Source organism: Phyllobates terribilis, unplaced genomic scaffold, assembly GCF_046119375.1.
Source record: "Phyllobates terribilis strain yellow unplaced genomic scaffold, ASM4611937v1 Scaffold_13__5_contigs__length_258822181, whole genome shotgun sequence".
NCBI lineage: Eukaryota > Metazoa > Chordata > Amphibia > Anura > Dendrobatidae > Phyllobates > Phyllobates terribilis.
Window position 1 is genome coordinate 181,622,373 of NW_027362773.1, and position 15,792 is coordinate 181,638,164.

Sequence of the window (15,792 nt, forward strand, 5' to 3'; positions counted from 1 at the left end):
TCCTCCACTCCATCCATCTGGACTATCGAGCGCTGCACGGCTCTCATCCGTGAACAAAACAGTTTTGAAATCAGTCTTCATGTAATGTTTGGCCCACTGGAGCCGTTTCTGCTTGTGTGAAGTGGATAGAGGAGGTCGACAGGATGGCATATGCACAGCTGCAAACCTCTGAAGGACCCTGCATCTTGTTGTTCGGGGGACGTTGGAGGCACCAGCAGCTTCAAAAACTTGTCTGCTGCTTTGACAAGGCTTTCTTGCCGCTGCTCTTTTAACCTGACGTAATTGCCTGTAGGAAAGAGTCCTCAATTTTCCCTTATCAGTACGCACACGTGTGTACTGTGAATCAGCTACATACTTCTTGATTGCCAAGACACTTCATCCTGATCATCGCACAATGTTGATTGTAGTCATGCCTTGACCTAAACACTCCACAATTTGTTGCTTCTCAGCAGCCGACACATCCTTTTTCTTTCCCATTTTGGCAGAAAATGTAGGCTGCTTAATAATGTGAGACAGCCTTCTTAAGTAGTCTTGCCTTTCATTGGACACACCTGCCAAACTAATTAGCACAGGTGTCTGCAATTGCTTACAGTGATATAAAGAGCCCTGACACACATCACCATCAATGAGTTTAACTGACAAACAAACAAATTCTTCCCTTATCACTCCTAAACACTTTTTGCATAATAATTTGGAACACAGTGTACATGTGCTTTTCCACAAAACACCAGTGGTTCACGTAGTGAATCTTACAGTTCTAACTTGCCAACCGTGGTCTGTATGGAGTTGTTCAATAAAGGGCCCAAAATTAAGATAACATAGATGGAAGAGGTCTCTATGAATAGGAATTCCTAAGTATTTGATACCCTGTGAGGGTCAGGCAAAGGGAAAGTTGGACTGGATGGAATCCTATATGGATTTGGGGAGGGAGACATCGAGGGCCTCAGACTTCGCTGCATTGATTTTAAAATTTGACCATGTAACAAAGTGATCTATTTCAGCCATAACAGCATGGATGGATATATGTGATTGAGTGATATATACTAGGACATCATCAGCAAATAGAGAGCACTTGTACTCGGTGCCTCCCACCTCAATCCACCTAATATTGGGGTTATGGCGAATTGATGAGAGCAGGTGCTCCGTCACTAGGATGTATAAGAGAGGGGACAGAGGACATCCCTGCCTTGTCTCATTGGTGATTGTGAAAGGTGATGAAAATGTTCTGATGCACCCCCTGGGCCTTGGGACACCCGGAGCCGGACCCTTTTTGGTGGATGCTGGTGGTTGTAGTCTTCGTGGCGGCGACCCGGTTCCGTGGCTCAGGGTGGTCAAACCAGTGGCGGAACTATTTATGTGGTTTTGATGTTTAAATGTCCGACTACGCCACCCGTGGATTGCGGTCAGAGTGAACCGCCGCTGCAGGGCAGACCGCTGAGGCTGGTGTTGTGGGTGCAGCAGAGCGTAGCATAACTCCCCACGGGAGGAGTATAGCCTCAGGGCAGTGTATGCGGAGGGTGGGGGTGATGGTGCAGGGCAGCAGCAGTAACGACACGGAGTCAGTGATGCAGTCCAGGGCCTTTACTCACAGTTCTTATTATCCAGACCACGTCTGCAGTTAACGGCTGCCCACGTCGTACTGTGCTCACCAGGTGAGGGGCTCAGACAACTCCCAGATAACTTTGGAGCGCTTCACAGGACTCCCTTTGTGTGTCCTTTGTCTGGCCTTTCTTACCAACCCTTCTGTCCGGCTGCCTCGGGCCTCCTCTTGGTAAACTTGGCGCCAGTTTCCCTGACCCTATGTGGTGCCTTCTTAGCGGGTGTAGCGAGGGTCTGCGCCACATAAAATGTCAGAGCCTCCGGTTTCTAGCTGAGGGTCGTTTCCTGCCTCCACTAGTTTCGGGGACCGGTCTCCCCCTTTGGCTTGACCCCTCCACGCAGGTGGATTCGGGCGTGCGGTGGCGACTCGCCCGTCCGCACCCCTGGGATCCCTTCATTCCTCGTTCCTAGAGCCTTCTCCGCTCCTCTTCCTTCCTTCTCCCTCTTCCAGGCCTGGGCCTCTGTTACTAGGCCCGCCTCCGGAGCAGAGCTCATGCAGAGCCCCTGCTCCCTGCCACTTCTGCTCAGACTTCTCTGCACTGAACTAAGATGGTGCCCACCTTTTATACTCCCTTCTCAATGCACCCAGGAACTGCTTCCTCCCTGCTCCTGCACTACAGGGTTCCCCTTCCTCAGTGTTCCCTCCCCCCACTCCAGCCAGGGACAGGGACTGTCGTGCCCATCTCAGAGGCATAATGGTCGCCCTGCCCCACGGCAATGTGGTGTAATGCATGCAGGTGTCGGGTCCTGATCCACACTCCATCCTTACCTGAGAGTGAGATATCACACCTCTGGGTGAGGTGCAATACCTCTGTAGCAACCGAGCCCTCAGGGTGCTACAGTTCCATTTATCTTCAGCCTAGGTGATGTATTGTGATACAGGGCCGTGATTTTGGCTATAAAAGGGTCCCCTAGACCCCTACCAAGCTTTTTAAGAGAATCATATATGGCATGCCAGGAGACTCTATGGAATGCTTTCTCAGCATCCAACGAGAGTATCTAATTACAAATTTTTATCTGCATCTAGCCCAGGAAATACTTTGTGCCTAGTAGCAGTGTCTGCTAGTCAGCGGATTATCCCGGCTGTTAAGCAAGCTACACCACCTGTAGTTTGGACACTTAATTTTTTCAAAGGAAATGCTTCGGGACCACGGGATACTCAGTGAAGAGCATCAGGAGGCACCCCAAGGCATAGGGGCTGGGACTGGCAGCGGGATGCCTTGCGGTGGACAGCCGAGCTCGATCCTTATAAAAGCTTTTTAACTGCAGCAGCTTTAGTGGACGCTACTGGAGCTGGAATTACGCGGCTGCTGGCATGAGACTTGCCCTCCAATAGATCCTTGTAAATGGATTTAAAGTGTATTCATTCAAATTAGAGAGACAATTTAAATTTAAAAGCTTAGAGCTGCCTCCACCACAGGGGGGCTCGCTCGACCCACCAGCGGACAGGCACCAGTATTGGGAGAGGGGGGCTGGCCGTCAGGGTTCACCGCGGCTCTGGCACAAACCCGGCGACACGGAGGTGGCACGGGCAGGAGCGGACTGAACGTGTCGGCTTCTCACTTTTTGGATTTTAGAAGGGCATGACATGCCTTTATTTGTGTCTCCCCCTCCTTTTACTCCTCCACCTCTTTTCTTTTCGCATGACTATATGTACTTGTCACTTTTCCATGTGTTAGTTGTGTCTTCTGAGCAGTTTGTCAGCTTTTGGACACCTTTGAAGGTGTTTTCTATGTGTTTCTATGTGTTTTTGTTTGCCTGCCATTGGTTTTAACGGTGTTCGAAGGTGTTCGACGAACAGTTCGACGAACAGTTCGGCGAACACACGGGTGTTCGACGAACCGAACCGAACTCGAACACTACGGGGGTGGCTCAACACTATTCCTTACCTTGGCCATGTCCCTGAGTACCGCACACCTTGTGCTTTTTGATACTTCAGTAATGTTGCAGCTCTGAAATATGCAAAACTGGTGGCGAATGGCATCTTGGCAGCTTCACGATGGATTTTCCTCAATTCATGGGCAGTTATTTTGTGCCTTTTTGGGCCAACACGCTTCTTGCAACCCTGTTAGCTATTTGCCATGAAACGCTTGATTGTTCGGTTATCGCGCTTCAAAAGTTTGGAAATTTCAAGACTGCTGCAACCCTCTGCAAGACATCTCACAATTTTGGACTTTTCAGAGTCCGTCAAATCTATCTTCTGACCCATTTTGCCAAAGGAAAGGAAGTTGCCTAATAATTAAGCACACCTTATATAGGGTGTTGATGTCATTAGTCAACACCCCTCCTCATTACAGAGAGGCACATCACCAGATTTACTTAATTGGTAGTTGGCTCTCAAGCCTATGCAGCTTGAAGTGGGACAATATGTATAAAAAGTATCAAAGTGATCAAAATATGCATTTGCCTAATAATACTGCACGTGGTGTAAGTCCATCTAGTTCAACCCATAGCCTAACATGTTGATCCAGAGGAAGGCAAAAAAAACCATGTGGCAAACACTAAGCTCCACATTGGGGGAAAAAATTCATTCCCGACTCCATACGACAATCAGACTAGTTCCCTGGATCAACACCCTATCAAGGAATCTATTATATATAACCTGTAATATTATACTTTTCAAGAAAGGCATTCATGCCCTTCTTAAATTTTAATAGTGAATCACTCATTACAACATCATGCGGCAGAGTTCCATAGTCTCACTGCTCTTACAGTAAAGAATCCCCATCTCTGATTATGATTAAACCTTCTTTCCTCCAGACGTAGAAGATGCCCCCTTGTCCCCGTCTCTGGCCTCAGAGTAAAAAGATCAGTAGAAAGGTCTTTATACTGTCCCCTCATATACTTGTACATAGTAATAAGATCACCCCTATGCCTTCTTTTTTCCACAGTAAATAACCCCAAGTGTAATAACCTGTCTTGGTATTGCAGACCCCCCAGTCCTCTAATAACCTTGGTCGCTCTTCTTTGCACCCTCTCTAGTTCAGCTATGTCTTTCTTATACACCGGAGACCAAAGCTGTACACATTATTCTAAGTGTGGTCGCACTAATGACTTGTATTGAGGTAAAATTATGTTCTCCTCATGAGCATCTATGCCTCTTTTAATGCATCCCATTATTTTATTTGCCTTTGCAGCAGCTGCCTGACACTGGCCACTAAACGTGAGGTTGTCGTCCACCAATACCCCCAGGTCTTTTTCAGTTACAGTTTTGCCCAGTGTTTTACAATTAAGCATATAATTATGCATTTTATTTCCTCTGCCCAAGTGCATTACCTTACATTTATCCCTATTAAAGCTCATTTGCCATTTATCAGCCCAAGCTTCTAGTTTACATAGATCCTCCTGTAATATAATATTGTCCTCCTCTGTGTTTATTACCCTGCAGAGTTTCGTGTCATCTGCAAATATTGAAATGTTACTCTGTTTGCCCCCTACAAGGTCATTAATAAATATGTTAAAAAGAAGGGGGCCCAATACTGATCCCTGTGGTACCCCACTGTTAACTGAGACCCAGTCTGATTGTTTTTCATTATTACTACCCTTTGTTTCCTATCACTGAGCCAATTCTTAACCCACATACATATATTTTCCCCTATCCCCATTGTTCTCATTTTATGTACCAACCTTTTGTGTGGAACCGTATCAAAAGCTTTTGAAAAGTCCATATACACAACATCCACTGCATTTCCTTGGTCCAGTCCAGAACTTGTCTCCTCATAAAAACTGATCAGATTAGTTTGACAGGAGCGGTCCCTCCTAAACCCATGTTGATATTGGTTCATGAGGTTATTCTTCTTCAGACACTCTATTATAGCATCTCTTAGGAAACCCTCCAGGATTTTACCCACAGTAGAGGTTAAGCTTACCGGCCTATAATTTCCAAGTTCAGTTTTTGTCCCCTTTTTGAATATTGCCACCACATTTGCTATACGCCAGTCGTGTGGTACAGACCCTGTTATTATGGAATCTTTAAAGATTAAAAATATTGGTCTATCTATGACATTACTTAATTCCTGCAGTACTCACGGGTGTATATCATCCAGGCCAGGGGATTTGTCAACTTTAGTGATTTTTAGACGCCACCGTACTTCCTGCTGGGTTAAGCAAGTGACATTTAATGGAGAATTTTTGTTATCACTAATCATGTTTTCTGTCATGCGATTTTCTTGTGTAAATATGGTTGAAAAAAAATCATTTAGTATATTGGCTTTTTCCTCATCCTCATCTACCATTTCACCCAGACTATTTTAAAGGGGGCAAACGCTATCATTTTTTAGTTTTTTACTATTTATGTAGTTAAAGAATATTTTGGGGTTATTTTTACTTTCTCTGGCTATGATTCTCTCTGCCTCAATCTTTGCTGCCTTGATTTGTTTTTTACATAATTTATTTAATTTTCTATATTTATTTAATGCCTCATCACTACCTTCTTGCTGTAGTTCTCCAAATGCTTTCTTTTTGTCACTTATTGAGCCCCTTACAGCTCTATTTAGCCATAGTGGTTTCCTCCTATTTCTAGCATGTTTATTCCCAAAGGGTATATATTGTGTACAGGTCCTATTCATGATTTTAATAAATGTCTCCCATTTGCTTTGTGTAGCTTTATGTCTCAGGATATCGTCCCAGTTTATTGCACAAAGATCATCTCTCAACCATTGGAAATTTGCCTTCCTGAAGTTTAGTGTCCTTGTAACCCCTCTACTACACATCTTATTAAAGGTTACATGAAAATGTATTATTTTGTGATCACTATTACCCAAGTGACCCCAACTCGTATATTTGATATGCAGTCTGGCCTATTACCTTTGCTTGAACTACATGTTTCTGTCCCCCAATGTATTTCAGGGTAGTTGAAGTCTCCCATAATAATGACTTCTCCTTGAGTCGCTGCTTCATCTATTTGCTTTACGAGGATATTCTCCGCTACTTCCATTATTTTTGGAGACTTATAACAAACCCCTATCAGTAATTTATTATTTTTCCCCCTCCCCTTATCTCCACCCACAGGGACTCATTTTCATTAGATTCACATATATCCTCCCACAAGACGGGTTTTAAGGATGATTTTACATATAAACACACACCCCCCCTCGCTTGTTTGCACGGTCATTTCTGAACAGACTATAGCCCTGTAAATTAACTGCCCAGTCATGGCTCTCATCCAGCCACGTCTCAAATATCCATACCATGTCATAATTATTTTCAAACAAAATTAATTCTAATTCCTCCATTTTGTTGGTGAGGCTTCTGGCATTAGTGTACATGCATTTTATGTATCTCTCTGTACCTCTATTTCTTCTTACTTTATTGACTGTTCTAACCCCACCCCCAATTTCTTTATTTGTGCCCAAGGTCACTATCTGCACTATCTTCCCCACCTATAAAATGAATACCCTCCCTGCCCAATCCCTAGTTTAAACACTCCTCCAACCTTCTAGCCATTTTCTCCCCCAGCACAGCTGCACCCTCCTCATTTAGGTGCAGCCAGTCCCTAGCGTAGAGTCTGTAGCCAACTGAGAAGTCGGCCCAGTTTTCCAGGAATCCAAATCCCTCCTTCCTACACCAGCTCTTGAGTCACTTATTTATCTCCCTAATCTCCCGTTGCCTCTCTGGCGTGGCATGTGGTACCGGTAGTATTTCATAGAATACCCCCTTGGAGGTCCTTGCTTTCAGCTTGCAGTCTAATTCCCTGAAATCATCTTTATGGACCTCCCACCTACCTCTAACTTTGTCATTTGTGCCAATGTGCACCATGAGCACTGGATCCTCACCAGCCCCTCCCAGTAATCTGTCAACCCGATCAGCGATGTGCCGGACCCGAGCGCCAGGTAGGCAGCACACTGTTCGACGATCCCTGTCTTTGTGACAGATTGCCCTATCTGTTCCCCTAATAATTGAGTCCCCCACTACGAGCACCTGCCTGACCTGCCCTGCTCTCCTATTTCCCTCTTTACTGGAGCTGACACTCCTCCGGCTTTCAGGGGACATGCCTTGCTGCAGCAGTGCTACCCCTGTACCGTCACTCCCCTCATCTGCCAACTTTGCAAACTTATTGGGGTGTGCCAGATCAGGACTAACCTCCCTGGCACTCTTCGCTCTACCTCCCCTTCTAACTGTCATCCAACTAGCGGCCTCACTGTCCTGCAGCTCCCGACTACCACCCTCCCCCACATCTACCCCACTGAGCTGCTGCTCAGTGAGCAGCAGACTCCTTTCCATATTGTCAATGGATCTCAGTGTTGCCAGCTGCTCATTTAGATCCAGTACCTGGGCTTCCAAACGCACAACGTGCACACATCTCGCGCAGCAGTAAGCAACCCCGACCGGCTGTTCAAGGAATGCATACATATGGCAAGATGTACACTGGATAGCATTGTCAATAATGGAGCTCATTTCCTAATGGGGATTGCAATAGACAGAATGTTAAGTAAAAATAAAAGTAAAGAATTAATAAAATACAGACAGCAATTCAGTCCAAAGTCCTCCCTTCCAAACTCCCTGAATACAAAGTCAATGAAAAACAAGTCACACACTTACTTTCGTTTGCACTTACGCTATGGTCACACTCAGCTCGTTCACACTCGCAAACTAAGAGATTTAAAGAGGTTTTTTGTTTTTTTTCCCCTTTTCCAGCAATGCACCCTACAGCTCAATGCACTTCTAAAGTGAGCATATCATTCTTCAGGTTCCTGAGTGACGTTCGCAGCATTTTGCGAGCAAAAAAAATATGAAAACAAACTCAATCGATGCGCAAAACAATTCTTAGAAAAACTTCACCAAACTATGTTTATAAAAATGCTGGAAAACACTAAAAGGGATGATTCAGGAAAAGAATCGCTGTCGTTTCTTGAAGCCGTTTCGGCTTGAAATCCTGGTCAGTTTCAACCACCTGGAAAAAGTGTGTTGTGAACATTGGCATAAGTCATAGAGTACGATTGCTTGGTGTGACATAGATGGTATGAGTTTGGCTTCATGAAGTCAAGTTTTACTTTTGGGTTAAACATTCTTGATAGATAGATCTTTTTCGCCATGTGGATTTTTACTTTCTCTTTTATGTTAAACCATGTGCATTGGCAAATTGAGTGTGAGCAGAAAAGATAAAACTGAAATGCACAAAGAACATCTAAGGCTCCACTGAGATTTGAACTCAGATAGCTGGATTCAGAGTACAAAGTGCTAACCATTACACCATGGAACCATATAACTGATGGAGCTGGCTGGATTTTCTTTTCAAAACGGTAAAAGAGCATGTGTAAATTGTGGAAATGTGAGAAGTTCACTCTGAATCCAGTGATCTGAGTTCAAATCTCAGTGTAACCTGGAAAATTCATGCCTTATGGTGAAAACAGGTTATAAAGCTGTTCTGCAAATGTATATCTAATACACAGTGATAAATTAATATCTCCTCCCTTTTTATTCCACAAGTGTGGTTAAAGTTCCATGATATCACAACAAGGACAGTTTTAAAATGTTGATGAAATCTGGCTAATAATTAGCGTGCTGGATCTATTAGCTGAAAAAAGGGTGAGAAAAAAAGAAATTGCAAAACTTCTGCTCATCCAGAAGTCACTAAAGATTTTTCATGGTGTGCTAAAAGGTTCTATCGGAAAGATAATTCAAGTAGAGTTGGTGCAAATCAAAGATCATATCCCAGTCCATAAGTCACGGCAGTGGTCTGTGTTCGCTGGAAAAAAGGAGGAGTTGCACCACATACCTGATGGCACCCTCTGAGCTTTCTTTGATTGGTGGTGTGATGGACTAGTGACATTCCACCAGGCTGAATAATCAAAAGAAGATCTACAGATGCTGTTAAGCTGGTTCTACAAATCCCATCCAAATATTGCAGACCATTTCCGTGGGGGATAGACTTGGGAACGTGCAAATTGATCTACTCAGATAGTTAGTGAAAACATTGCATGAAGTTAGATGCAGTTGGCAGGATTTGAACCTGCGTGGGGAGACCCCAAAAGACTTCCAGTCCATCACCTTAACCACTCAGCCACAACTACTCGGACGCTGTTTGTTTCTTATGAATTTCACACCTTTTCTTATACCACCATGATCAATATCATTGATTATCCTTCTGGAAGAGATCTCAGAAAATGGAAGATTTCAATTGGAAACAAAATTCCAGGCCTCACTGAAATGTAAAAATCTGATTTAAAAGTATCATCAATTGGAACCTTGTAAAGTTCAAGGTTTTTAAAAATTCATAAGGCGGATTTCGAGTGACTTTGTTCCAAACACCTCCTGAAAAAGGCTTTGAAAATGCTCAAAAGTTTGAACAGATTAATTTCCATGCAAAAAGTCTTGCTGTTCATATGATCAGGTATTGAGCGTCTTTTAACTTCATCAAGTTTCCCAAAATGCCAAGCAGTTAACAGAAGTGAGCATATCATTCTTCAGGTATATTTTGGTTGCTTTATACTTGCAATACAAGTCAATGAGAAGGTTAGATAGACTCCTGGAAGGTTACTGAGTGACGTTCACAGTATTTTGCGAGCAAAAAAAAAAAACAAAACAAACTCAATCAATGGCCAAAAAATTTTTAGAAAAACATCACCAAACTATGTTTACAAAAATGCTGGAAAACACTAAAAAGGGTGATTCAGGAAAAGAATTGCTGTCGTTTCTTGAAGCTGTTTCGGCTTGAAATCCTTGTCAATTTCAACCACCTGGAAAAAGTGTCATGTGAACATTGGCACAAGTCATAGAGTACAGTTGCTTGGTGCGACATAGATGGTATGAGTTTTGCTTTATGAAGTCAAGTTTAACTTTCGCGTTAAACTTTCTTGATAGATACACTCCCTGACAGAAGTTATGTCGCTTATCCATGTTATGTAAATAAAAGCTTATAACCTGACGTTAAATTCATCCATTGGTTTTATTTATTACTCTCTTGTAAGCTGAAACCCTCCCAAATTTGGTATAGGTTAAGAAAATAAATTGACATCAATGCTGAAATATTGATCATTTAATGAACACAGAATGGTCTGATTTTGGCAAGACAAAAGTTTTGTTGCCTGGTCATATATTGCACCCAATCCTAGTTTACATCCTCACCATTGCTCAGTAAATGATCAGTTAATTAGTGGGTGTGTATGAAAAGAAACCCAGCACCCCAGACCTTCACTTGAACTGCAACTTGAGCTCTGACAACATGCCAAATAATCAACCTGTGACCAAAGCCTTGATTATCAAGAGGCTGAAGACCAGCTCCACTACAGAGGTGACTGGCACCTTTAACCCCTTAACAACATTTGACGTACAAATACGCGTCTGTGCCCTGGGACTTAAGAGCCAGACCCGTATTAGTACGTCATGGCGATCGCGCGCGCACACAGGCTGTGCGGGCGCGATCGCCGCCGGGTGTCAGCTGATTGTCACAGCTGACACCCGGTACTATGTGCAGGGAGCGGTCACGCACCGCTCCCAGCACATTAATCCCCGCGATGCTGCGATCAAAGTCGATCACAGAATTGCGGAGGCAAGGGGAGGTGATTGCCGATACTCACTTCCTCTTCCGGCTTCCAGCGCTGTCTGCTGTGGCTTCCAGGATGTTGCCATGATGACCCGATGTCGTCATGACAACATCCGGGTCACCAGACAGCAGGAATATTGTTTGGACATGCGCGGTGCATCTCCAAACAATCTTCTCCCTGTCCAGCGCTGACAGCCTGCATGGCAAAGGGATGGTGCTGCATTCCTGTGCCATGCAGGCGATCAGAGAAAAAAAAGTGAAAGTCCCATAGTGGGACAAAGTAATAAAGTATAAAAACTATCAGAAAGTGAAAAAAAATAAATAAATAAAAATTGCAAAAATATAGTGTACCCATCAATAAATATTATTATAAAAAAAACAATAAAAGTACACATATTTGGTATTGCCACGTCCAGAACAACATGTCCTATAAAACTGTCCCACTAGTTAACCCCTTCAGTGAACATGGTAAAAAAAAAAAAAACGAAGCAAAAAACAATGCTTTATCATCATACCTCCAAACAAAAAATGGAATAACATGCGATCAAAAAGACAAATATAAATAAAAATGGTACCGCTGAAAACGTCATCTCGTCCCGTAAAAAACAAGCCATGATACAGCTCCATCAGCCAAAAAATATAAAAGTTATAGCTCTCAGAATAAAGCTATGCTAAAAAATAATTTTTTCTATAAAATTGCTTTTATTATGTAAAAGTGCAAAACATAGAAAAACTATATAAATGTGGTACCGCTGTAAACATACTGACCCAAAGAATAAAGCTGCCTTATCAATTTTACCACACGCGGAACAGAATAAAAAAAAACAAAAAAGACAATTCCTGAATTGTTGGTTTTTTATTTATTCTGCCTCCCAAAAATCGGAATAAAAAGCGATCAAAAAATGTCACGTGCCTGAAAATGGCAACAATAACAACGTCAACTCATCCCGCAAACAACGAGCCATCACATGACTGTCTGCCAAAATCTGGAAAAATTATAGCTCTCAAAATATGGCGATGCAAAAACTAGATTTTAGAAAAAATGCGTCTTTTAGTGTGTGACATCTGTCAGTCATAAAAACCCCATATGATTCTGTTATCGCTGTAGTCTCACCGACCCGAAGAATAAGGTCGTCTAATCACTTATACCGCATGAGGAACGGCGTAAAAAATAAACTCTCGGGTTAGGGTTGGGCTAGGGTTAGGGCTAGGGTTAGGGCTGGGTTTGGGGTTAGGGCTGTGATGGGGTTCGGATTTTTTTCAAAAGTAAGAAAAAAAGATGACGATATGGTGACTAGTGTTGAGCGCAAGTGCTCGCTACTTGAGTTTGCATCGGGTGCTCTGGTATGCATTGAGTATCATGGGTATTTGAGTGACATGCTCGAGTCTCCGCCCCATATACTTCGTGGCCAAAAAAACTTTGCGGGGATTGCCTGCCTTGCACGAGCGATCCCTGCATGTTTTTTTTTGACTGTCTAATAACCGTGAAACATGCGGAGCAAGGACTCGAGCATGTCACTCGAGCACACGCTGTACGTCGTGCATACCTGAGTACCCGATGCAAACTCAAGTAGCGAGCACTTGCGCTCAAGACTAATGACAACTTATTCAATATTATGACTTACTGTTATCAAATTCTGTGTCGTACCACTGGGTTCAAAATGTTCACTATACACCTTAATAAAATCCTTGAAGGGTATAGTTTCCAAAATGGGGTCACTTGTAAGGGAGCTCCACTGTTTAGGCACATCAGGGGCTCTCCAAACGCTACATGGTGTCCGCTAACAAATTGAATGGAAAATCGGCTCAAATTGTTACTGGATGCCATGTTGCGTTTGGAGAGCCCCTGCGTGCCTAAACATTGGAGCTCCCCCACCAGTGACTCCATTTTGGAAACTAGACCCCCAAAGGCACCTATCTAGATGCATAGTGAGCACTTGGAACCCCCAGGTGCTTGACAAATTGATTCGTAAAAATGACAAAGTGAAAAAAAAACACTTTTTCATTTTTACAAATCAATTTGTGAAGCACCTGGGGGTTCCAAGTGCTCACTATGCATATAGATAGGTGCCATGGGGGGTCTAGTTTCCAAAATGGGGTCACTTGTGGGGGAGCTCCAATGTTTGGGCACACAGGGGCTCTCGAAACGCAACATGGTGTCCGCTAACAATTTGAGCCGACAATTTGTTAGCGGACGCCATGTTGCATTTGGAGAGTCCCTGTGTGCCCAAACATTGGAGCTCCCCCACAAGTGACCGCATTTTGGAAACTAGACCCCCCAAGGCACCTATCTAGATGCATAGTGAGCACTTGGAACCCCTAGGTGCTTCACAAATTGATTCGTAAAAATGAAAAAGTGAAAAAAAAAACACTTTTTCATTTTTATGAATCAATTTGTGAAGCAGCTCGGGATTCCAAGTGCTCACTATGCATCTAGATAGGTGCCTTGGGGGGTCTAGTTTCCAAAATGGGGTCACTTGTGGGGGAGCTCCAATGTTTGGGCACACAGGGGCTCTCCAAACACAACATGGCGTCTGCTAATTATTCAAGCAAATTTTTCATTCAAAAAGTCAAATGGCGCTCCTTCCCTTTCGAGCCCTGCCGTGCGCCCAAACAGTGTTTTTCCCCACATATGGGGTATCTGCGTGCCCAGGGAAAATTGCACAACAAATTTTTGGGTCCATTTTTTCTTGTTACCCCTGTGAAAATAAAAAAAATTGGGTCTAAATTAACATTTTTGTGAAAAAAGTTAAATGTTCATTTTTTTCTTCCACATTCCAAAAATTCCTGTGAAGCACCTGAAGGGTTAATAAAGTTCTTGAATGTGGTTTTGAGCACCTTGAGGGGTGCAGTTTTTAGAATGGTGTCACATTTGGGCATTTTCTGTCATAAAGACCTCTCAAAGTGACTTCAAATGTGATGTGATCCGTAAAAAAATGGTTTTGTAAATTTTGTTGGAAAAATGAGAAATCGCTGGTCAACTTTAAACCCTTATAGCTCCCTAACAAAAAAAATTTTGTTTCCAAAATTGTGCTGATGTAAAGTAGACATGTGGGAAATGTTATATATTAACTCTTTTGTGTGACATATCTCTCTGATTTAAGGGCATAAAAATTCAAATTTTGAAAATTGCTAAATTTTCGCCAAATTTCCATTTTTTTTCACAAATAAACGCAAGTGATATTGAAGAAATTTTACCACAATCATGAAGTACAATATGTCACGAAAAAACATTCTCAGAATCAGGGGGATCCGTTGAAGCTTTCCAGAGTAATTACCTCATAAACTGACAGTGGTCAAAATTGAAAAAATTGGCCTGGTCATTAACGTGCAAACCACCCTCGGGGGTTAAGGGGTTAATGTGTCTCAGCATCAAGTACAAAGAATTAAAAAAAGATTTGAAGTGACTGCAGATGTGTTTGACAAGCTCAGGTCCAGCAGACCCCACAAGACAACTGCTCAGGAGGAACGTTTGTTTGTTAGAAAATCCAAAGCAAGCCCCTCTTCCACTGCAGCAGAGCTCCAACAGGCCTGGTCACCTCAAGTCCCTGTGTCAACTAGAACAGATTATAGGATTCTGTCTCGAAATGGCCTCCATGGTGGAATCAGTGCCCAGAAGCCAGCACTAAACAAAAGGCAAATAAAAAAACGTGTGGCATTTGCAAAGTCCCACAGACTGCTAAACAGATGGAAGCTGGAAAAGTGGCAGAAGGTGGATTTCTCTGATGAATCTTCAGTAGAATTACACCACAGCCGCTGCAAATACTGCAGGAGACCTACTGGACCCCATATGGATCCAAAATACACCCAGAAAACAGTTACATTTGGTGGTGGAAATTTCATGGTCTGGGGTTACATTCAGTAAGGGGGTGTGCAAAACATTTGCAAGTTGTAAGGCAATATCAATAGCCTAAAATATCAAGAAGTATTAGCTACATCTTACATTCCAAATCATAAAAGGGGTCAAATTCTGCAGCAGGATTGAGCTCCATCTGATACATTCATCTCTACAAAAGTTCCTCCAGGCAAAAAAGATCAAGGTGCTCAAGGACTGGCCAGCCCAGTCACAAGACATGAACATCATTGAGCATATTTTTGGTAGGATGAAAGAGGAAGCTTGGAAGACAAAACCAAAGAATCTAGATGAACTCTGGGAGGCATGTAAGACTGCATTCTTTGCTACTCCTGATGACTTCATTAATAAATTATATGAATCATTGTTGAACCACATGGATGCAGTCCTTCAAGCTCATGGAAGTGACACAAAATATTAAATATGACTCTAATAGCACCACAACTTCATTCACAAATGTTATGCAACATATATTTGTATTTTAAGATAATTATTTGTTTGAATATCACATTACTTTCTGTGGGCAACAAAACTTTTGTCTTGCCAAAATCTGACCATTCTGTGTTCATTTAATTATCAATATTTCAGCATTGATGACAATTTATTTTCTTAACCTAAACCAAATTTGGAAGGGTTTCAGCTTTCAAAAGAGTAATTTATAAAACCAATGGATGAAATTAACATCATGTTATAAGATTTATTTACATAACATGGATAAGCGACATAACTTCTGTCAGGGTGTGTAGATCTTATTTGCCATGTGGATTTCAACTTTCTCTTTTTATGTTAAACCATGAGCATTGGCAAATTGAGTGTGAGCAGAAAACATTAAACTGCTGTGCACAAAAAACTTCTC

At 42.7% G+C, this 15,792-nt stretch overlaps 1 non-coding gene across 1 annotated transcript; it reads right to left on the reverse strand.

The window, feature by feature from the left end:
• Positions 1-9,529: 9,529 nt before the first annotated feature.
• TRNAS-GGA (transfer RNA serine (anticodon GGA)) lies at positions 9,530-9,611 on the reverse strand. Its single transcript has one exon. It is a non-coding gene; the product is annotated as a tRNA-Ser (tRNA).
• Between the last annotated feature and the right edge of the window lie 6,181 nt (positions 9,612-15,792).